The 26,323-nt window shown below is 33.3% G+C and overlaps 1 protein-coding gene and 1 pseudogene across 1 annotated transcript in view; both read left to right on the forward strand.

The window, feature by feature from the left end:
• The window catches only part of LOC139498060 (MAM and LDL-receptor class A domain-containing protein 2-like), a 257,555-nt gene that overhangs the window by 37,561 nt on the left and 193,671 nt on the right, over positions 1-26,323 (forward strand). The gene's annotated exons all lie outside the window — the stretch shown is intronic.
• On the forward strand, positions 23,336-25,028 carry LOC139499239 (putative uncharacterized protein DDB_G0271982; annotated as a pseudogene).

Consider the following 26,323-nt stretch of genomic DNA (forward strand, 5'->3'; position numbering starts at 1 on the left):
TGCCTTTTTGATTTCATCAGGCCAGTATCTCTTTCGAGGGCGATATTTTTGCTTATTTGGTTTTGCACATTCCTTAATAGCTGAAGTGTCTACAATGTATAATGTTAATACAAAGCATTTCTGTGAAGATATTTACATTGCCGCGTAATATTAATATCAAGATTGTCGATGTCAATTTTTTGGAGTTTTTCATATAACAATGGTTGATATTTTGTTCGATTTACTTTTTCCCAGTTAATCTTTTTCGAATTAATATGGTTGTTTTCTTCGATCGGTTTTGCAGTGATACCTACTCTGACGAGAGCCATGACAGGATCGTGTTGTGAAGTGTTCATATATATAGTCTCTTTCCAAGTTCACAAACTGATTAATGATATGATGGTTACTTTGTATTATGTAGTCGATTCTTGACGAACATTTCCCACTATGGTGAAAATAAATGTCACATTCATTACTTTCTGGTATGTGAAGTTCAAACTCATGGATAAAATCTAAAAACAAGTTGTCTCTCCGATTCATATTTTCCATCATTATTGAGACATTTACATCACCAGCAATTATTATATCACAGGTTGGCTTGAATTTATATATTATTTCCCCTATTTCCTCTTAAATCGCTTTAAACTCATCATCTGCATTTTTCGAGCCGCTACACGGCACACACGGCATATATAATACACCAATAATTATGAGTGAAAAACACGAAATTTAGGTTAGTACCTTCCGAGATCGGTCTGCAACTTATAAAAAGAATTTCCGGTTGCTGTAAAAATTATTCTTGAAAGCTTTCTAACGTTCTTTCTTTGTATATCACATATGTAAGAGGGTAGTAAAGGGGGGGGGGGGGTGCTTGCATAAGACATAGTTTCACGTTGAACGATGGTCATAATAACATAAGGACCTAAGAGCTACGGTTCCGCAGCCATGGTCCGCAAATAGTCAAAAAATAACATAAGGACCTAAGAGCTACGGTTCCGCAGCTAGAACGTTGCACGAAAAATAAAGACTTTGATGTGAACCTTTTGTGACTGAGTCACTGTCTTCTTATATATATATAAACTCTCTGTTTTTCTTGTTATTCCCGATTTGGTATACACATTTATGATATAAATGGTTTACAGCTTTTAAAAAAAGTATTTCTTGACGATACCTGCCAAGTGTTTGAATTTTATTTGAAAAGTACCTAGCATGCAAAATAAGCATTTGAAAATCACGTTGCACGTAAAATTAAATAAGCAGAACACGTTGAACGAAGCACCTGTCTTGCTCGACTGAACGTCAAATAAAAAAGTAAAAACATGTTGAACGTGAAATAAAAAACGGCGATCACGTTGCACGAAAATAACCCTTTACCACCCTCATGTAAGCCTCCATGGAGCAAACACTTGACAGAATGACCAAATACATAACCTAGGGGATAATGTTTTTTCGGTCTCCGTCCGTTCGTTCGTTCGTCCGTCTGTCTGTGACTCTGTCTGTTTTTAATTTTGTAATTACTGATCATTACTTGGTCATTTTTTTTAGTGATTGATTATTTGATTACCAGAACAAATATGTTTTTTTTTTTTTTAAATAATCTATGAGTCCTGTTTTTTTATTATTTGATTATCTTATTTAATTTGTTTAATGATGATGTGATTACTTGGATTACTTAAATAATAGCTATGGTAAAAAGTAATTAAAGAACTATTCAAAATGGACTGATTTGATGCTCAGTCATGTTATTTGGATGTTAAATATTTTACAGTGTTGATTTACCCTAGGTGGCTTCCTGTCAATCAGGACTATTTCGAGTGACTTTGTTTAAAAATTATGTGCATAGACCCTTATAGGTCTCATTGGGGTCTAACGACGTGGGATTGCCAATTTTTTATAAGCGTGACACATGAAAGTCAAATTATTGTGCCGTGAAAATGGGAAATGAAGTCTAACGGGACACGGGAAATTACAAAAAAATGAGAATTGCTTACGTATATAGTGTAAGCGGGATACATGCATGAATCTGACAAAACAATAAGCAGGATCCGGGATCAGAACCACCCCAGTGTTCTCCCCAGAAATTTTGGATAGCATCACATTTTGCGTAAAAAAAATAACTGTATTTTTTTTAATGTCGTTTGTCGCGTCGCGTTGATACTCTATTTCCTTTATATGTTTTAGTTTAGATTGTTCAATTCATAACTGAGAATACAATTAAACTATAACCACAAAAACAGTTGTTTCAGTTTATGTTTTCTTTATTCATTTATAGTTACAGAATTATTTTTTTCCTCTTGTGCCAAATAAAAATAGATATGTGGTTTCAGTTACCCAACAATAAGTCAAATGAATGAATGGTTCATTATAGATCAACCTGTTTATATACAAAACTAAATATCTAGTACACAAAATTAACTATTTTTTATATTATATCAAGTAAAGATAAAGTAGCAAAAGTAGCAACAAAAAAAAATCAATTTAAAAACTTTTTTTTATCATGTTTATGAAATTCTTTGTTTCATGGCACTCAATTAATTAGTCCCAGTTGTTTCTTATCTTTACATCAAAATGATATGTATTTTTAACAAAGTTATCTAACAAATAGTCTGTTAATGCGTAGTTTTCTCTCTTGGTATATTTTTTCTGTCTACTGTCCATCTGTTGTCATTATCGTGAAAATGCGGATTTTTGTCATATCTGGTCCGGTTCCGATCCTCAGTTTACACAAAAATGTGCAATGGCGGTAAGGTGTAAGGTCAAGCCAGTGTCATTTCACAAAAACTTAAAAGTAGTACGCCATACGAACATTATTAAACTAATCAAAATAATACCTCTATAACATCAAAGTCATGATTTCAGTTTATATAAATTTTCATCTTATAAGAAAACTTAGATACTTTATTCTTACACTAAAAGTACATGATAATTATACTATATCTTGACAGTTTAAATTAACGTTAAGCCTAATTAAATAATGTAACTCAACATCCAAATTAGTCATGCTTATGTTTTATATTGCATTGAAAAGCACCTGTTTAAATTTATGAGTCTTCGAACATGTAATTTATTTAGTATATCTCTTGCCAATTTAATACTACATTACTTTAAAAGTCCCTATATTAATGCTTATAGATAAATTCATGACTTGTTGTAAATACAATGTTTTTATGGTGGAGGATGCTGTTCATTCATATTTTACAGAGGATTTATTGTGTGTTTTAATGTACATATACTGTTAACATTTATCGGTCTCATCCGAGTGCTCCTAAACAGGAGGGAATTACGAAAGAAGAAGAAGAAGGCCTTAGAAAAATTTACGAAAATGAGTCCGAAAATAAACATTGTTTGACAAAAGATTGTGCATGAATAAGACACGTTTAATGCATTAAATGGATTAAACATAAACTTAAGCCAATTATGATAACTTTTTAAAGAAGTATTAAACTTAGTTTAGCTCTAAACCAAAATTCTCGCTCTCGTATTACCCGAAGAGAAAGAAAGTAATTTTTGGAGGGATGCACAAATAAACGACCTTAAAAAAATTTTTAAAAAATCGTTTCAATCTTTGAAATTTCGTAATACAAAACGTAGATTTCGAATTGTTTTGTGATTGCATTTTTCCATGTCGAAATTGGTGATTGCACGTGGTATTAGTCATGTCACACAAGTGTCAGCTTGGGATATTCGCATCAAAACAGTTATCACCCTGAGGGCAATTAACACCTAGCTATTTAATCTCTTAATTGCCTTTAGTGTCCGACTTGAAGGGATTACAATTAAAGGGGATATAATTTTTATGATCATAATCGATAATAGATGAAAGTTCAAAATTGAGGACAAGTAAAATAGCATCTTCAAAATAATTATAGCGTCGCAGGAATTATTATAGCATCACGGTGAAAAAATATAGCGTTGCGGTACCGCGACGCTAAAACGGCCTGGGGAGAACACTGCACCCAATGAGAACCCCTTACAGTTATTATATGCTTATCCTCAGTCTTTATAGAACACCTGAGATCACCTCCAGTTTTTGATGGGATTCTTGTGGCTCAATGTTTAGTTTTTAGTTTTCTATGTAGTGTTTGGTGGACTATCAGTTTCTTTCATTTTTTTGCCATTGTTTTCGTTGTCAGTTTTTCTGTGACAAATTCACAATGGACCTCCTCTTTTTTAAGGATTTTTTTTCTTACATAAATGCAAGTAAGTATTCAATCAGTGTGGTTAATATTAATCATTGCAATGTGTTATTGTGAAAGATAAATAAAATATATTACACATTACATGTAGTTTCCAACATTTTGTTTACTAAGTGAAATATTAAACATGTCAAAGAAATACATTTATCCTTATGTTTTTTCAGATAGACAAAGTCTACCAGTCTAGTGACCTAAAAGATATATATCTACGAAATGAGGTTGAAGGCTTTAGGTAATATGAATAATTGTTATATGTAATGTACAAAATATATAAAATATTATGTCAAAAACATACTGCAGCATATAAACATGATAAATGTGGTCAGAGAAAATTAAAGCTCTACATTATTTAGGACTTTAGGATCACTTAAGGTAACATCACTCCTGTATAGACATGTAGGTACATGTACCCCCATAATAATGATAGAAAAAAATACCTATTCTAATACCCGTACAAAGAACAACTATTGGCTCTCACTCTACAGCTGTTTATGAGCTTTATTTCTATGAGTTTCTCTGTGTAAAAAGTAGTATATTTTAAAATGCTGTGTTGTTCAAGCTTACATGTGATAAACCTTTGTTCACAAAAACCTCAAATGAATAGTTTAAGGATACATGTAAATCATGTTTGAACTCGTCACATGCTTTTTGAACAGGTATCTGATTTCGATTCTTATGATTTGAAGAAAGAGAAAACCAATAAAGGATCCTAATCAGCCCTAAATAGCAACTACATTATTAGGTTCACTATCAAAAAATTCACTTGTCAGTAAAAAGTAGAATATAATGAAAATTAAAATATTTTGACCTTTAACAACAAAGCAAATAAATAATCCTTCTTTTTCAGACAAGGTAGTACGGAGGTAATTATTGATATCATCTTCAAGAACCCTGCAGTAGTCAAAGAAGATGTTTCAATTTCAACAGCAGCGCCACCTGTTGTGAAGTTGGATAACAAAAAGATTGCAGACACATTTGTTGAAAGTCGTGTCGTGGAAGAGTACAATGATGTTTTTGATATTGACACAAATACAGTCTCATTTGCTGGTAACTATGCAGAGTTTAAAGTACTTTATACTTAGAACTACCTCATAAGTCTTGTGGTAACACTCAGCCTGCTACTCGTGAGTGATGAAGGTTGAGAGTAAAATCTATCCCTGTGAAGGTCAAATAAAAAAGGGTAGGATTGCCCTTTACCATCAGGCTAAAAACGTCATTTTTGGCTACTGTTAGCGTCAACTTGATTAAATTTTATTGTGATTTTTCATGATATCCATATCTTGATTTGTCAGATGTCTCAAATAGTTATCGTCAAGGTTACTTTTGGAACAACATCAACGTGATTCGTCAAAATCAGTCAATTTTTTTAATCCTCTAGAAAAAAGAGTACATTTTATCGCCATGCACCAAAAATTACCATTTACATTATTTGGCAAGAATTTTTACTGTTATTCGTAACATAGGTTCCCCAATTTTTACCCTCATAAAAGACTTTAGGATTGGTATATGTTACTTCAATTCTTATCAAACAGCTTTTAAGGACAATAAAGGAGTAGGAGCAGAAACTGGTAAGTTTATCAAAATGTGATATATTTAGGATTGAACTGTATGACTTCAATGTGCGCATGAGTTAATTATCAGTGTTGTTTTCGGTCACAAGTTGAATATTTTTCGATATTTGAATTCTTTGATTAGTTATTCGTTTTATTACATTGACAAATGTTGTTTTTTTTAAATTAAAGTAGAAAATGTAAGGAACTATATCTTTTTCTACGCATTCACAGTTTGTTTTGATCCGACGTTATCGACGTCTTGACAATGCCTATTGTTGTATGACGTCAGAGAAGTGAAATAACCATGTTTATTTCACATGTGGAATTATCGGTTTTTATTTCACTGGGAAATCAATGAAATTCATTGCAACCAATGTAACAATTGATGATAATTGCATTAGTTGCCTGGTGAAATGAATTTATGTTAATTTTGTTTTTATTACTTTTTAGATATCACACCACCAGCCACAACAACTTCACAAACAACAACACCAACAGCGACTACCACAGCACCAACTACTACTTCACCAACTACTACAGTACCAACTACTACTACACCAGCTACTACAGTACCAACTACTACACCAACTACAACAGAACCAACTACTACACCAACTATTACAGTACCAACTACTACACCAACTACTACATCAACTATATATTGTATAGAGGCCACATCAGGTTACCATAACAACATCTGTAAACCATTTGGCTTTAATTTAACGTCATTTCCCAACTTTGGTGGCCACCAATCAGAAGCAGAGGCTAGCCAATTTGCATTACTATTGCTAGATCATTTCCTATATATGGACTGTACAGTAAATTCAAGCCCTGTACCTGTATATGTAATGATGTGCTCAATTTTAACTCCCTCCTGTGAAGGAGGAAGAGTTATACCACCATGTTCAGAGCCATGCTACGGTAAGTTTATATCTATAGCAATAACATAGAATTTTCTTAACATGAGAATACAGTCAAACCTGATTTAAAGAGACCACCTGTATTAAGCAAAAACCTGTGATATTAGACCATTGATTTTAGAGCCCTCTAAATTAGTGCATTCCATATCGATTTAACCTGTTTTAAAAGAGCACTTGTCTTATGAGACCACTTTTTTGCTCTCCCTTGATTGATCTCTTAATACAGGTTTCACTGTACTTTGAATTTATATATTTTTATGGATATTTGATTTTGTGGATTTTCCAAAGTGTGCATACAAGCCTATAGACAAATTTAAAAAAAAGAATATTTTCCTAGATTTTGTTATGGATGTAATGCTGTTATTTCTCCTAACAATTTTTATGATTAACCAGTTTTACACAAAATTTGTTTGGAGAACACTGGACCTCTTGAATAAAACTTCTAAAATCTCTTGAAATTCAAAATATTGTGCATGCATTCATTAAATCATAATTGTTGAAAATAGCAAACAAGTGCAGTTTTCACCCATCTGATTACAATACAGATACTGGGGTTTACTTTCTGTTCTGGTAATTATTACATTAGCCAATGAAACTTCAGCCTTCAACTTTTTGAAGGTGTGTATCAATTAGACCAAACCAGAGGATCCTGAAGGACTTTATAACAGAACGAGTTTAGATCCTTGTAAGCTTTAATGGCTTAGACACAGATCTGGATTTTAATCAGATTGAATTATCATAATCTTAAAAACATCGCAAAATTTTTGAATGTTCAGAATTGAAGTATGCAAATTAAATGACAATAAGTTTTGTTTTCAGAAGTAGCCAAGACTTGTCGATTACAGGATACTATAGAAGATGTCCTTCAAATGTGTAGCTCATTTCCTTCTTACAATAGTGGTCAACAATGTATACATTATTTGGATCGAATTCCTTCAAGTAAGTTTATCAGTGATGTAAGGTTTTGTATATGGCTATTCAGAAAATTTCACTGGGAAATCAATGAAATTCATTGCAACCAATGTAACAATTAATGATAATTGCATCAGTTGCCTGGTGAAATGAATTTATATTAATTTTGTTTTTATTACTTTTAGATATCACACCACCAGCCACAACAACTTCCCAAACAACAACACCAACAGCGACTACCACAGCACCAACTACATCAACATCAACTACTACAACTCCAACTACTACTTCACCAACTACTACTTCACCAGCTGCTACTTCACCAGCTGCTAAAGTACCAACTACTACAGTACCAACTACTACACCAACTACAACAGTACCAACTACTACACCAACTACTACAGTACCAACTACTACACCACCAACTACTACAGTTCCAACTACACCAACTATTACAGTACCAACTACACCAACTACTACAGTACCAACTACTACTTCACCAACTACTACAGTACCAACTGCTACTACAGTACCAACCACAACAGAACCAACTACTACTTCACCAGCTGCTAAAGTACCAAGTACTACACCAACTACAACAGTACCAACTACTACACCAACTACTACAGTACCAACTACTACAGTACCAACTACTACACCAACTACTACAGTTCCAACTACTACAGTACCAACTACTACAACACCAACTACTACTTCACCAACTACTACAGTACCAACTACTACACCAACTACAACAGAACCAACTACTACGGTGCCAACTACTACAGTACCAACTACTACACCACCAACTACTACAGTTCCAACTACTACAGTACCAACTACACCAACTACTACAGTACCAACTACTACTTCACCAACTACTACAGTACCAACTGCTACTACAGTACCAACCACAACAGAACCAACTACTACTTCACCAGCTGCTAAAGTACCAAGTACTACACCAACTACAACAGTACCAACTACTACAGTACCAACTACTACAGTTCCAACGACTACACCAACTACTACAGTACCAACTACTACAGTACCAACTACTACACCAACTACTACAGTTCCAACTACTACAGTACCAACTACTACAACACCAACTACTACTTCACCAACTACTACAGTACCAACTACTACACCAACTACAACAGAACCAACTACTACGGTGCCAACTACTACAGTACCAACTACTACACCACCAACTACTACAGTTCCAACTACTACAGTACCAACTACACCAACTACTACTACACCAACTACTACAGTACCAACTACACCAACTACTACAGTACCAACTACTACTACACCAGCTACTACAGTACCAACTACTACACCAACTACAACTTCAACTACTACTTCACCAGCTGCTAAAGTACCAACTACTACAGTACCAACTACTACACCAACTACAACAGTACCAACTACTACACCAACTACTACAGTACCAACTACTACAGTACCAACAACTACACCAACTACTACAGTACCAACTACTTCTACACCAGCTACTACAGTACCAACTACTACACCAACTACAACAGAACCAACTACTACGGTGCCAACTACTACACCAACTATTACAGTACCAACTACTACAGTACCAACTACTACACCAACTACTACATCAACTACATATTGTATAGAGGCCACATCAGGTTACCATAACAACATCTGTAAACCATTTGGCTTTAATTTAACGTCATTTCCCAACTTTGGTGGCCACCAATCAGAAGCAGAGGCTAGCCAGTTTGCATTACTATTGCTAGATCATTTCCTATATATGGACTGTACAGTAAATTCAAGCCCTGTACCTGTATATGTAATGATGTGCTCAATTTTAACTCCCTCCTGTGAAGGAGGAAGAGTTATACCACCATGTTCAGAGCCATGCTACGGTAAGTTTATATCTATAGCAATAACATAGAATTTTCTTAACATGAGAATACAGTCAAACCTGATTTAAAGAGACCACCTGTATTAAGCAAAAACCTGTGATATTAGACCATTGATTTTAGAGCCCTCTAAATTAGTGCATTCCATATCGATTTAACCTGTTTTAAAAGAGCACTTGTCTTATGAGACCACTTTTTTGCTCTCCCTTGATTGATCTCTTAATACAGGTTTCACTGTACTTTGAATTTATATATTTTTATGGATATTTGATTTTGTGGATTTTCCAAAGTGTGCATACAAGCCTATAGACAAATTTAAAAAAAAGAATATTTTCCTAGATTTTGTTATGGATGTAATGCTGTTATTTCTCCTAACAATTTTTATGATTAACCAGTTTTACACAAAATTTGTTTGGAGAACACTGGACCTCTTGAATAAAACTTCTAAAATCTCTTGAAATTCAAAATATTGTGCATGCATTCATTAAATCATAATTGTTGAAAATAGCAAACAAGTGCAGTTTTCACCCATCTGATTACAATACAGATACTGGGGTTTACTTTCTGTTCTGGTAATTATTACATTAGCCAATGAAACTTCAGCCTTCAACTTTTTGAAGGTGTGTATCAATTAGACCAAACCAGAGGATCCTGAAGGACTTTATAACAGAACGAGTTTAGATCCTTGTAAGCTTTAATGGCTTAGACACAGATCTGGATTTTAATCAGATTGAATTATCATAATCTTAAAAACATCGCAAAATTTCAGAATTCAAGTATGCAAATTAAATGACAATAACTTTTGTTTTCAGATGTGGCCATGACTTGTCGATTACAGGATACTATAGAAGATGTCCTTCAAATGTGTAGCTCATTTCCTTCTTACAATAGTGGTCAACAATGTATACATTATTTGGATCGAATTCCTTCAAGTAAGTTTATCAGTGATGTAAGGTTTTGTATATGGCTATTCAGAAAATTTCACTGGGAAATCAATGAAATTCATTGCAACCAATGTAACAATTAATGATAATTGCATCAGTTGCCTGGTGAAATGAATTTATATTAATTTTGTTTTTATTACTTTTAGATATCACACCACCAGCCACAACAACTTCCCAAACAACAACACCAACAGCGACTACCACAGCACCAACTACATCAACATCAACTACTACAACACCAACTACTAACTGAAGTAATTAATTCTTGTCCTGAACATGAATAAAATATTTTCAACTGGACTTTAGCAACAAACAACTAATCAATCAATCTTGTAACTGCTGTCATAAAAGATATCTATTTTTTATGTGACGCAATTAGTTGTGTTAAATTGGTTTTAGAGTTCAAAATTTTCATAAAAGGGAAACTTTTTTTCGAAAAACACAAAGTAGAGGCTCTCGAGAACCATATCCGTCAACTATTTCCTATGTTCTATAGTGGCGATGTACATTGATCGACAGCTTCATTGGATTAAAACAAGACATTTTAGGATGAGTGTGACGATTTGTTTATAAAAGGTTTATAGATTTACAAAAAAATGTCTTCAACCCTTTATGCGTGTAAGTGTGCATTTTTCTAAAAAAAAAACATGAAGTCTTAATGGTTCCTGATTGAATACACTCATTTGAAATTTTTCAACAAACTTGCCTACAATGTCGTCTAAGAAATCACGCCACAAAGAAACAATCGCTGTCTCATTTTAAGGGCATACGATACAGTTACAGGGGAGGTAATGACGTTGCTAACGTAAATTGTTATTTTCGCGACGTCAAACTATGACTTGTCGGGAAAAGATTCAGTTTTCGACTGGTTTTTATCATTCAAACTTATCTAACTTGTAAACGAGTTCAGGACCCCTCTTTTATAAAATGCCATTTGGTTTGATTACGCGAGAAGATTATGTGTGCCAATTTTCATACCGTAAATAGTGCAATTTTTTTAAATTTGATAAATATGCAGCAAAATTTTTTTTTAGGAAAAATGGATTTATGAGTTTTGAACAGCGGTATACTACTGTTGCCTTTATTTATTCTTTACCTTTCCCTCAAATGTGTCCGATTACCCCAAGCGCGTCCATATGACGTCAATGAACTGCTAAAATTTTAATATAAAAGGTCGCCAAAGCGTGTCATTTTTATTAACGCCTAAACGTCTCCAATCCACCAAACGTGTCCAAAACAAAATTTTTTATTTCTTTTACTGTAACTGTCATGCATTCGTGTCCATGTAATAAATACGTAGGTTATTTGGTTGTTGCTTTTTCATTAACGTATACTTATTTTACCATTTTATTAGAAAATAGAAATAAATTACTTTTAGGTCTTTTTAAACTGGCAGTGTAACCTGGTTGAACGGGGGGATGGGTCAGTTTGACTATATATATTGTTACGATTTAATGATCGTATTATTAAATCAATAGTACTCGTGTTCTTCATATTCTATAGTAGTAATTTTACGAGGTTTTTTTTACGTTTTCGCATCGCTATTTTTACGATGGAATGTCGTACAGATTATTTACGGTTGGTTGGCAGGTATTTTATTATAAATGATGAGGTAATGTGTTTACCTTATTTGCTTACTGATTTTCTTAATGTAATAACTTGTGTTTTAGTCGTAATCATCTAAATCCCAGCAGTGCAATCTATACTATTAAACGAGAAGACCTCATTTTGTGTGTGGCTTCTCTTCTTTCCCCAATAAATTAATCAACATGCCTCTGTGTCCTATAGGTACAGTGTATAGTCGAATTTGTCATCCATTCATATGATTATTCAGATTAAGTTATTTTGGGAGAAAAAGACATCCGGATATTGTTTTCATCATTGAACAAAATTTAAAGTCAGATTAGACTTCTGGTTTGCGTTTTTCTGTATACTTTGAACATAAAATATACTACGAATAAAGTGTATTTTCAGAATTCTATCTGCTATCATTTTCAAGCTTACTATCCACGGCGGTCACAGAGTTTATTAAATAGAGAGGGTCTGTATGATATATCAATGACCACCGATCGATTAGTAAACTTTATTTATATAGTAACGAATGTTCAAAATATACAGGATCATACAGATAAGTGCTAAAATTATTCATGTAAACTTTTGATACTTTTTCTGAAATTCTCAAGTCAAATCTTTTCCAAAAAATAATTGATTACAAAAAATAGATGTGGTATGATTGCCATGTTGAGACAACTTTCAACAAAAGACCAAAATGACACAGAAATTTACAACTATAGGTCACCGTACGGCCTTCAACAACTAGCAAAGCCCATATACCGCATTGTCGGCTATAAAAGTCCCCGAAATTACAATGTAAAACATATTCAAAAGAGAAAACTACCGGCCTTATTTATGTACAAAAAAATGAACGAAAAACAAATATGTAATACATAAACATATTGGATATAACATTAGACAAATTCAAGATATCATTGATTTTGCAGAAAAATTCAACATAGAGGGAGCTCTTCTTTTCTTAGATTTCTCTAAAGCCTTTGATTCTTTAGACTGGGATTTCATGTTTTTAGCTTTAAAAAAATTGGGATTCAGAAGTTCAATGTTGAAATGGATTAAAGTTCTATATACTGATATTAAAAGCTCAGTTATAAACAATGGTTGGATTTCAAAACCTATAAGCATTTTTCGTGGGATTAGGCAAGGGTGCCCATGCAGTGCGATAATTTTTGTAATTGCTGTTGAAATTTTAGCATGTAGGATCAGACAAGATCATGACCTCAAAGGCTTTGAAATTAAACTTGATGGCAAAACTCACACATTAAAAATTAGTCAACTAGCAGATGATACCACTCTTTTTCTTAGAACAAAACAAGACATTTCAAAAGCACTTAATATGATTGAAACATTTGTCAGGTTTGAAATTAAACAGAGCTAAAACTGAGGGTGTTTGGCTTGGGAAGCAAAAAAACTGCAAAGATAAACATGAAAATATTAACTGGACAAATATACCTGTAAAAAGCCTAGGTATATATTTTGGTCATAATAAAAAAGAGTGTCAAAGATTAAATGCTGAAAAACTTTTAGAAAAATCAGCAAAAATTATTCTTAATTGGAAAAAGAGAAACTTAACCATGATAGGAAGGATAACAGTTACTAAATCATTAATTATTCCTAATATTACATTTTTAGCATCTGTCTCAACCATAGATAAAGAGTATTAAAACCAGTTTAAAAAAATAATATATGAATTTTTATGGAATAACAAAACAGAAAAAGTTAAACGCTCCGTACTAAGTTACGACAAATTAAATGGGGGATTAAAAATGATTAATTTAGAGAAATACATAGAAACAATAAAAACAGGTTGGATTAAAAGATTAAATGCAGAGCAATTCTTAAACTGGACGGTAATACCAAAATTTTATTTAAACAAATTTGGAAATAATCTTATATTGCAAATGAATCTGGATAGTATAAATTCAATACCAGATATAAAAAAGCTACCAGAGTTTTATCTTGATATAATCAAAGTTTGGATCAAGAACAAAAATAATAATAATAAAAACCCAAAAATCTACAGACTAATCCGCCAACAAGTTATTTGGGGAAATCAATGGATAAAATTTCAAGAAAAAACATTATTATTCCAAAACTGGATAGATAGCAACATAATGATATCATAGATGAATCTGGAAATATAACAGAAAGATTTATTAGACAAAAGCTTAATAAAAAGACAAACTGGATTACTGAATTTTTAAAATTAAAAAAAGCTATACCAAAAGAATGGGTAAAAATATTAGCTGAAAAATGTTCAAGAACAACTAATGTACTAACAGATAATGTTGTGTATATTTATGACAAAGATAACTTTAAACAAAATATAAATAAATTAGAAACAAGTAAAATTTACAAAATACTATTAGAACAAGATAAAGAAATACCAATTGGCTTTTACAAATGGAAGAGACTACTAAATTTTGAAAACATAGAAAATAAAGCTCAAAACATACTAAAATTTGTTCATAATTATTTGAAAGAAAATAAATTAAAAATGTTCAGATGGAAACTATTACATTTTATTCTTCCAAACAAAGTTTTATTAAAACAATGGAAAATATGCCAAAACTCAGACTGCAATCACTGTAACATTACAGAAGATTATGAACACTTTTTTATTACATGCCACTTTCTTGATAAATTTTGGAAAGACATTTTTAATCTGTTAGAAAAAGTTAAACTTGGAAAACACATTTTAACACTAAAAAATTTGATTTGGGGTTACAAAATAAATGATATAGAATATTATGATATTAATTTTTTTCTTACAGTTATTATATTTTCAATTCACAAAATACACTATTTGTCAGAGTTTAGAACAAAGAAGATAAATGTATTTTCTGTTTTTTAAAACTGAGTTTAGAAATAGGCTCGTTCTACAAAACAAGTTTTTTAACCATAAAAGAAAAGGAATATTAGGAAAATTATTTAAGTGTATTTGAATTGTTTGAACTGATAACATGGTTGGCAAAGTTATCATTGTGTATTAATTAATTTATTATCTAATTTTGTATTTATTTATGATGCTTGATAGACATTAATTACAATATTTATATTATAATCTGGTACGAGGCATTATACATTACAAAAAAAACACAAAAAAACAGCATAGTTGTTCTTTGACTACCGTACGACTATTATTCTTTCAAATTATAGCTGTCTTACCTGAATAATGATGTAGATCAAAGATAATTACAATCTTTTTCGATATTGATTGAAAAAACCGTTATCCGGAAACACATGGAAACTGATAGAAGTCATCCCAAACTCGGATGAACTATGAAATTTTCCGAAAATAAGACCAGATAATATAAATACTTTAATATAATTAGAATAGCATTATTTATCTATATTGATGTTATATTTATAATATTTTGTAAATGACGGGTGTGTTCTAGTAGTTTATTCACTAGAGAAGCCATATTTATTTGTGTATTGGCGGCCTAATACACGAGATTGCCTGTGAACATAACAAGCGTTTTGATTGGTCGATCCATTGACCGGAAAATTATAAATAGAAGGTTGACGAAACGAACTTTAGAATTATTCTCATCGTCTGCAAGAGCAGTCACATTTCTCGAAGCAATATATATATTTAGTAAACCTAAATCAGAATGTCTGAACCACAGTCAACCATAAGTATGGTACGCAGGTTTTAATTGTTTTAAGAAAAACTTAAACCTTCTAGCACATGGCTATTGTTTGTTTTGCAAAAGTCAACCTTCGACCTACGGGAAAGTCCCGTCAACCATCGTTCCACTTAGTCAACCTTCTATCGATGCAATAATATGAAAGAGGTTTTCTGGAAACCTACTTTCGTTTTAGGAAATAAGATATATGAATATTTTATTATAAACCAACCCTTTTAAGTATTTCATACTTTTGGAAATGGAAGGTTGAAAAGTTCAACCTTCTATAAAATCAACCTACGGAAACAGTCAACCCTATATAAATTTGAGGTCAACCTCCCTGACCTATATTAGGCTATAAATAAAGATGATTACGGCCCATTGTTTATAAATATGAATGTATGTTTTTATGATCAATTGTAAATATTGGATTATATAGATATTATATAAAATACCTATGAAATGTTACCTGACTTAGTTATTATTTCAACCTTATACCAACTCAAAGGATCCATATTATGTACGATCGAGCCTCCTTATTCCATTTAACTTACCACTCGGTTTAAGGGGCGAAATCCTTACATTGGTGTCAGAAGTGGGATTCTTTGAATTTGGTGGTTGAAATACATAATTTTTAAATTATACTAAAGAAGCTTTAGTATATTCACTTGATGTAAATCTATTTCACTAAATTTTTATAATAAGAATTAATAAAATTTTAGTACATTATGGATGAATCTGGAGAAGTAATTATAGATGTAAATCATTCTTTCCAAGAGGAAAATGATGGAGAAATAACCATTCCTTTAAATGAACAGAAGGTTGATAGTGTTGACTATGCAGAGCAGACAATAAGCCATGACAAAGAACAAAACTTATTTATGAATGAATTAAGAAACCTTAAAAGTTAATTTCATAACCAATTAGGGGAGATAACCCACGAGTTTTCTAATTGTCAAAAAGAAGTTATCATTGCTGTAAATCAGATAAAAAGAGATTTTGAAGACAAAATTTCTTCTATTGAGGGTCGCATTAGCCAAATTGAAGATGATGTTTATGACAACAAGAAAAATATTTCTACCATTTATGAAATGATGGAACAAAATAAAGATTTAGTAAATCACAGTAATCACATGAGTGACATGGTAAACACTGAAAACATATCTAAAGGTGATGGGCTAGCAGTTCCTGATGAAGCTAATCAGACAAATCAAAATACAGAAAAACAACAACAAAACAAAGATAATATTTATTCATTTAATAAAGATAAAATGTATAATATAAATTAAAACTATGCTGTACTGGATAGACCTCAGGTTCCAAGATTGACCAATTCCCATACCCATTCACCCAAGTCTAGTAATGTCACCATGAAGCCACAGTTGTATACAAAGAGCTCTTTTAAATGAACTAGATAAAGAATCTAGGAAGGATTATGATAGTTCAGTAAAAGTTTTGGACAATAGATATGGTTCAGCTGAAAAAACAGAACTTTTTAGGGCAAAACTCCAGACCCGTATGAGAGGCAAAGAAGAAAGTTTACCCGAGTTGGCTCAGTCAATTAAGAAATTGACTAGGCAATAAAATTGAGAATGGAAATGGGGAATGTGACAAAGAGACAACAACCCGACCATAGAAAAAAACAACAGCAGAAGGTCACTAACAGGTCTTCAATGTAGCGAGAAATTCCCGCACCCGGAGGCGTCCTTCAACTGGCCCCTAAACAAATATATACTAGTTCAGTGATAATGAACGCCATACTAATTTCCAAATTGTACACAAGAAACTAAAATTAAAATAATACAAGACTTACAAAGGCCAGAGGCTCCTGACTTGGGACAGGCGCAAAAATGCGGCGGGGTTAAACATGTTTGTGAGATCTCAACCCTCCCCCTATACCTCTAGCCAATGTAGAAAAGTAAACGCATAACAATACGCACATTAAAATTCAGTTCAAGAGAAGTCCGAGTCTGATGTCAGAAGATGTAACCAAAGAAAATAAACAAAATGACAATAATACATAAAAAACAACAGACTACTAGCAGTTAACTGACATGCCAGCTCCAGACTTCAATCAAACTGACTGAAAGATTATGATTTCATCATATGAACATCAGGCACAATCCTTCCCGTTAGGGGTTTAGTATCATACCATCATAACATATATGAGAAGAACATAACCCGTGTCATGCCAACAACTTGTTTTTGAATAAATGTGTTTAGTTCCGATGCAAAGACCCTATAAGTGAATCAATATTAACGCCAAAATATGCAATCTTTAATGACCTGACAACAGTATCGTAACTATATCCCTTCTTAATAAGTCTATTCAAAGGTTTTGTTAGTTTTTGAGGTGAATACTGACACCTTTGTGCTTTATAAAGAATATTTCCATAAAAAAATTGGATGTGAAATACCTGAACGTATAAGAAGTCTGCATGTTGAGCTATATTTACGAATGATGTCCTTATACCGATGATAAAATTTAGTAAATGTTTTGACTAGTTTGTGATATCGAAAACCCTGGTGTAATAATTTTTCAGTAATACATAAATTTCTCTCGTTAAAATCTAAAACATTGTTACATACACGAGCGAATCGCACAAGTTGAGATATATAAACACCGTAAGATGGTGACAAGGAAACATCACCATCTAAAAATAGATAATTAACGATAGGAAATGAAAAATCTTCTCTTTTATCATAAATTTTAGTATTCAGCTTTTCGTTGGTGATATAGATATCAAGATCGAGGAAAGGGCAGTGGTCATTGTTAGTATTAGCTTTATTTAAAGTAAGTTCAACAGGATAAATTTCTTTAATATACATACTGAAGTCGTCATTATTGAGAGCCAAAATATCATCCAAATATCTAAAAGTATTATTAAATTTGTTAATCAGATGTTGTTTCGATGGGTCTTTGCTTATTTTTGTCATAAATTGTAACTCATAGCAATACAAAAACAGGTCCGCAATAAGTGGTGCACAGTTAGTCCCCATTGGAATTCCGATAATCTGACGATATACGGAATACGGAAAGCATATCCAAGTGCCCCATCTACAATAACTAGTGTATTAGCACTAGAACATTTTATAGATGCTTTACCAGATGCTGATCTGAGACTAAGACTTAGGGAATCTAACCCTAAATCTATACACCAAGCAGAAACACTAGCTGTTAGGCTAGAAACACTAAAGTTAGCAGAGAAGCAAAAAGGTCGCATGGTAAGACAGGCAGATTTAGTTCAGACTGATGCTAGATTTAATACAGAATTGAATGATGACAAGGGGGAAGATTTAAAATCATTAAAAAATGAATTGACTGATTTTAAAAGAGAACTGGTCTCATTGTCCAGAAATATAAAGGGTATGTCCCAAAACCAAAATAGGAATAGCCAAGAGGGAGGTAACCAACAGAGGAACTATCAGTATGGTCAGAGAGGATATAATAACCAGAATAAGAATTTTGGTCAGGGAAATAGAAATTTTAACCAGAGTAATAATAATTTTGGTCAGAATAGACAAAATCAGAATAATTACTATCAACAGGAAAACCAGTTGAGGTCGGACTCAGGGGTCGGAGCCAGGCCGGGATAGAATGGCCCAAGTCGATAAAGATTAATGAATCTTTGGCAAATAATGAGGGACTATTTGTCAGAGCTAAAATTAATGATAAATGTTTAGCTTTTCTTGTGGATACAGGAGCAAATGTTACTATTTTAAGTAAGAAATTTATTGATGAAATAAATCCCTCATTACTTCCATAAATGAATCCTGTAAATATTAATTTAATTACTGCTACTGGTGATAGTGCACCATTTATAGGACAAATTGATGTTGAAATTTGTCTTGGGAATTATATTTATCACCACAATGTTTTAGTGGCTGATATTTCCAATGAAGGTATCATTGGAATGGATTTTCTTGTGACTCATGACTGTGATGTCTTGTTAAGTCAAAATAAATTGAAGATTAAAGGGGAGATAATTCAATGTTATCATTATGCAAGCAGTGCTAAATCTTGTTATAGAGTTGCTATACAAGAGACAGTAGATGTACCTCCTAACTCAGAAATGATTGTTTCTGGGGTGTCAGACGAGCCTATTTTTAGAGGTTTAGCTGGTTTGATAGAACCTAATGAGAAATTTATGGAGAAGAATGGTTTATTGGTGGCAAGATCAATTGTACATCAAGAGATGTATAATATTCCTTTGAGGATAATAAATTTAAATAAAGAGCCCTGCACTTTGTATAAAGGTACAATTATTGCTACCTGCAATAAAGTAAATGAAGAAGATATTCAAACTTCTGAGTTTGTTAATAGTGTGGCTGGTGGCCAAGCTATAGTAAATAAGGGGAGACAATTACCTGATTATTTACATGAAGTATTTGAGTTTTGTCAAGCTAATCTTGATAAAGATCAAAAGGAAAAATTTAGAGACCTTTTAATAGAATATAGTGACATATTCTCAAAGTCCTCTGAGGACATTTGGTTTAACTGATTTAGTTGAACATACAATAAATACTGGAAATCACCCTCCAGTACGTCAGCGACCCAGACGAATACCCCTATCTAGAATGAAGGATGCTGAAGATGAAATTCAGAAAATGGTTAAGCAAGATATTATAGAACCCTTTACCAAGTCCCTGGAACTCCAATATTGTTCTTGTGAAGAAGTCAGATGGTAGTTGGCGATTCTGTATTGATTTTCGCGCCGTAAATTTATTGGTTTTACGCCCATCGTACCCCCTACCACGTATAGATGACACAATTTATTCCCTGTCAGTCTCTAAGTTCTTCTCAACCGTCGACTTAAAGTCAGGATATTATCAGATTCCGGTAGCCAAAGAGGATAGACCAAAAACAGCCCTTTTCTTTCCAGGGGGTGGTCTCTGGCAGTTCAAGAGAATGTCAATGGGTCTATGTAATAGTGCCCCTGTTTTTGAACAATTGATGGAAACAGTTTTATCAGGTTTGATCTGGAAAATTTGTTTAGTTTATTTAGATGATATAATTGTTTTCTCAAAATCATTTGAGGAACATATGAAGAACTTCAAAGAAGTTTTTCAAGGATTAAAAGCAGCTAATTTAAAGTTGAATCCTGAGAAATGCAACTTTCTTAAGAAAGAAGTTAAGTTTTTAGGTCACATTGTTAGCGAAAGTGGAGTAGCTACTGACCCTAATAAAATTCAGTCAGTTAAGGACTGGCCAGTGCCTAAGAGTATAAAAGATGTGAGAAGTTTTCTAGGATAAACATCCTACTATAGAAAATTTATTTTGAAATATGCTGATAAAGCTAAACCTTTGTATAAGGTTACTGAGAAAAACCAAAAGTTTGTCTGGACAGAAGAATGTCAACAATCTTTTGAAGAATTAAAGACTACTTTAACTAGTGCACCTATTTTAGCCTACCCTACCAGGGAGGATTTATTTATTTTGGATACCGACGCGAGTAATGATGGTATGGGATCAGTGCTATCCCAACTCCAGGATGGAGTAGAAAAAGTAATTTGTTACTTTAGTAAAACTTTCAGTAGATCTGAGAGAAAATATTGTGTTACCAGGAGAGAACTACTAGTTGTAGTAGCCTCTATTAAACATTTTCACCATTATTTATATGGTAAATACTTCAAGGTAAGAAGTAACCATGGTGCATTAAGTTGGTTGTTTAATTTTAAAAATCCAGAAGGTCAATTAGCTCGTTGGTTCGAGGTCCTGGCATCATATGATTTTCAAGTTGAGCACAGAGCTGGAAGGTCCCATAATAATGCAGACGCCCTAAGTAGACGTCCTTGCTATAACAAAGAATGTCCTCACTATGCTAGAGCAGAAATAAATTATGAATTGGTTCTAACTCATAAAAACGTTTTAACGGTTGAAAAATGTAATGATAATGTCACTATTCGTGAATCTTGCAGAAATGTTCAAGATGTTAGTGTCAAACAATCAGTTACAACAACTAGTATTAGCGGTATAAATGAAGATTGGCCAAACATGACAAGTGACGAAACGTGCCACAAAGTAAAAAGTCGTGTAATTCATAATGAATTTAGAAGTAAGTGTCCAGATATAAACCCTGATTGTTCAGTCTAAGATAGTAAGAGTTTATACCAGATCTAAGGATTATGGTTGCAGTCAAAATGAGAAGGACGACCCAGTAAAAGAGATAAATTTTGAAAATGTTTCAGAATCTAAGTTATCTGATGATGTAATCAGTATAATTATCCAATGGAAAATAGATGAAGTTAAACCCATATGGGCAGATGTATCTCATATGAGTCCTGAAGTTAAATTTTATTGGTCAAGATTAAATTCTTTAATTCTTGTCAATGGAATTTTATATAGAAAGTGGGAAAGCTATAATGGAAAACATTATGATCTACACATTGTTCTTCCAACTAATTTTAAAGGTTCGTGTTGAACCAAGTACATAACACAGTGGACCGGTGGTCATCTTGGTGTAAGAAAGACTTTATCAAAAATTAAACAGAGATATTTTTGGTATAAAATGAGACAGGATGTTAAATTTTGGTGTACCAAATGTGATATTTGTGCTTCTAGGAAAGCACCTTGTAAAAAACCCAAGGCCCCAATGAAGCAGTATCTTGTGGGTGCTCCTTGGGAAAGAATGGCTATTGACATTCTAGGACCTTTACCAATAAGTGTCAATAATAATCGCTATCTGGTGGTAGTTCAGGATTATTTTTCAAAATAAACAGAACCTATACCAATTCCAGACACTGAAGCAGTGACAGTGGCTGTGAAATTTGTGGAAAGAATAGTAACCATTTTTGGGGTTCCTCTTTCAATCCTCTCAGACCAAGGGTTTAATTTTGAATCTTATGTGTTTAAAGAGATGTGTATTATTTTGGGTATCCATAAAACCCGTACAACACCATTCCGACCAAAATCGGATGGTATGGTTGAAAAGTCGAATTCAACCATTGAGACGATGTTATCTGTTTTTGTAAGCAAACACCAGAGATTGGGACGAATATATTTATTTATTAATGTTGGCCTATCGGTCATCAGAACATGAGAGTTTGGGTACATCTCCATGTTCTATGTTATTTGGAAGAGAAGTTAATCTTCCAGTAGATTTAATTCTGGGTAGACCAGAGACTGAAAAGTCACCTTTGTATTTAAAAACTGTTTATGCCTATGAATTATCCCAAAAGTTGGAGGTAATTCATAAATTTGCACGAAATAAATTAAAACTGTCAAGCGACAGGATGAAAAGAAATTATGATGTTGGAACTAAGATGCAAACATTTGATGCAGGAGATCCAGTGTGGTTGCACAATCCTCGTCGTGTAAAAGGATTGTGTCCAAAGTTACAAAATAATTGGGAAGGCCCATATATTGTTGTAAATAAACTTAATGATGTAATATATAGAATACAGAAGGGACCAAAAACCAAACCTAAGGTGGTGCACCAAGATCGGTTGGAGAAGGGGAAAATGTTCCAATTTGGTTTAATTAGAGGTATAAGGGGAAGTAAAACCCTTAAATTCCAGATATCTATCCAGTATAGTACAGTTTTAAATTTATTTATTTTATGAAAATATATAAAATCGCAATAGCAAGCTTTTAAAGGAAATGTTCCTTTTTATAATTACAGGTCACAAGGTATACTTGTGGTATCTGCAGTGATTTTACGTTTGATCAGTCTATAATCTGTAAGAGGCACATGACCGAGAAACACAGCGGGTTCTGCTGGAGATGCGAAGAGTCCTGGTGAGTCACCGAGCAGCTCACAAGAAGTGTGAGGGAATTTCAAAACTTATAAATAGATCCACCATGACTTGCACCAAGGAGGAAGAAGATCAGTTCCTTCTGTTCCAAAGACAGAGGGAGGATAAAATGATCACAGAGAAGGTTGATAAGAAAGAAAAGAAGGAATTACAGAAAGACAGCAAAAAGAGGTCACACAGGAAGGAGCAGGACCAAGGGACAAAGAAACAGAGAACAGTGCTGGGGAAATTGTATAATGAAGAAAATATGGTATTTGGAAATGTAGGAGAGAAAAAGAAGGAGATGAAAAAGGATGAGGAAAAGAAGAGAACACCAGAGGAAAAAAGGGAGAGAAAGGAAAATAGAGAGGAGAAAAGGAAAAAGAAGTAGAGAAGTAGGAGAGTAAGAAGGGAAAAGAGAAGGAGAAGATAATGGAAAACAGAAAGGAGTCGGTAAAAAAACAGAAGGAGGTACTTTCAAATTTATTGAAAGATATGGAAAACTCTTCAGTGGGAAGTATGGAGGAACATGAGGAAGTGTCACTATGTGATCCAGAGGAGAATGTTTATTTTGTGATATTGTGGGTTTCACTTCGGCAGTGGAACCCATTTCTTCTCTGCCAAGTGATCCCTGCAACACCAGCCCTGATCCGGTCATGCCATCTGTAGACGTCCCTGTTACAGCCTTCCCTATTATAACCATCCCTATTGATGCCCCCATTTTAGAATCATCATCATTGGAAATACCACTCATCTCTACTAGTCTATGTCTTCCTATATCAACCCAACCTTGTCCAACATATTCCCCAACCCAAGAAATCCTCTCCCCGTCCGATCTACGACAAGCAGCCGCCATATACACCCCTACCCCAGTAAAGAAGTTGAAGCTAGAGTAGATGAACAAGAGCCAGCAATCCCGTTTCTTCATAAATGTGGGCGGAACTAGGTTTGAAACTTCTGCTATTGCTATACAATCCTGCCCAGATTCACTCTTGTCAGAGATGATAAAGGAAGATTCCATTGTGAAGCCATATTTATTTGATGGACGCCACACATATTTTTTAGACAGAGATGCAAAGCATTTTTACTTAATCCTTAATTATTTGAGGAACCAGGCCAAGATCCATTCAGATATGCTGCCTAGAGATGTACGTAGCTTGAGGGAGTTACAGGTGGAGTGCAACTACTATGAGTTGCGACACCTGGAACTCGCTGTACAGTAGAAGATATTGGATTTACAGCAGTTAAGCTTGCTTTAAGAAGGAACATTGGGGGTGGATTTCATTAAGACAATTTCGTTCATAGGATTATGTGAAAAACATTGGATGTGGATATTATGATATACCTGTGTGTTATTTAAATATCTCTATTATGCATGGTGAGATTAGGTATTCCTAATACAGCTACAGTATTACCTTAGAAAAGCCCCATGATGTCTGTATGACTGAGAAGTAATTTATCCTTTTCTTTTCTCAGGTTTTACTGTACAGTATTGGCTTATTGATTCACATATGGTAGAATGGTTTGTTAATTATGGATTTTATATCCATTGATAGTGCTATTTGATATGTCATTATTTGACATAATTTGTTGTTGAACTTTCATTACCCATTTACTGGTATGTGAATAGAGTGTATAGAATGAGCTTGTATCATAAGACAGGGTTGTCTTATTGGATTTTTGTTTTCAGTTTTCAGCCAACCAACCAATTTAATTAATGTATAGATAGTTTCTGTGTATTTGAGGACAAACGCCTAGTGGTTAGGGGGCTGTGTTACGATCTACTGATCGTATTATTAAATTAATAGTACTCGTGTTCTCCATATTCTATAGTAGTAATTTTACGAGTCAGCTGTTTTTGTTTAGCGTTTTCGCATCGCTATTTTTACGATGGAATGTCACTTCGTACAGAATATTTACGGTTGGTTGGCAGGTATTTGTATTATAAATGATTCGGTAATGTGTTTACTTTATTTGCTTACTGATTTTCTTAATGTAATAACTTGTGTTTTAGCCGTAATCATCTAAATCCCAGCAGTGCCATAGTTTATTTACTAGAGAAGCCATATTTATTTGTGTATTGGCGGCCTAATACACGAGATTGCCTGTGAACATAACAAGCGTTTTGATTGGTCGATCCATTGACCGGAAAATTACAAATAGAAGGTTGACGAAACGAACTTTAGAATTATTCTCATCGTCTGCAAGAGCAGTAACATTTCTCGTAGCAATATATGTATTTAGTAAACCTAAATCAGAATGTCTGAACCACAGTCAACCATTAGTATGGTACGCAGATTTTAATTGTTTTAAGAAAAACCTTCTAGCACATGGCTATTGTTTGTTTTGCAAAAGTCAACCTTCGACCTACGGGAAAGTCCCGTCAATCATCGTTCCACTTAGTCAACCTTCTATCGATGCAATAACATGAAAGAGGTTTTCTAGAAACCTACTTCCGTTTTAGGAAATAAGATATATGAATATTTTATTATAAACCAACCCTTTTAAGTATTTCATACTTTTGGAAATAGAAGGTTGAAAAGTTAAACCTTCTATAAAATCCACCTACGGAAACAGTCAACCCCATAGAAATTTGAGGTCAACCTCCCTGACCTATATTAGGCTATAAATAAAGATGATTACGGCAAATTGTTTATAAATATGAATGTATGTTTTTATGATCAATTGTAAATATTGGATTATGTAGATATTATATAAAATACCTATGAAATGTTACTTGACTTAGTTATTATTTCAACATTATACCAACTCAAAGGATCCATGCAAATTATGTACGATCGAGCCTCCTTATTCCATTTAACTTACCACTCGGTTTAAGGGACGAAATCGTTACAATATATATATATATATTGGATGTACATGTAAGCAGCCATGATCAGTTACATTGTAGTTATTAAATCATATGCAACGTGTAGGGAGAAAAAAGTAAAATCACAAAAATACTGAACTCCGAGGA

This window comes from Mytilus edulis, chromosome 12 (assembly GCF_963676685.1).
Source record: "Mytilus edulis chromosome 12, xbMytEdul2.2, whole genome shotgun sequence".
Classification (NCBI taxonomy): domain Eukaryota; kingdom Metazoa; phylum Mollusca; class Bivalvia; order Mytilida; family Mytilidae; genus Mytilus; species Mytilus edulis.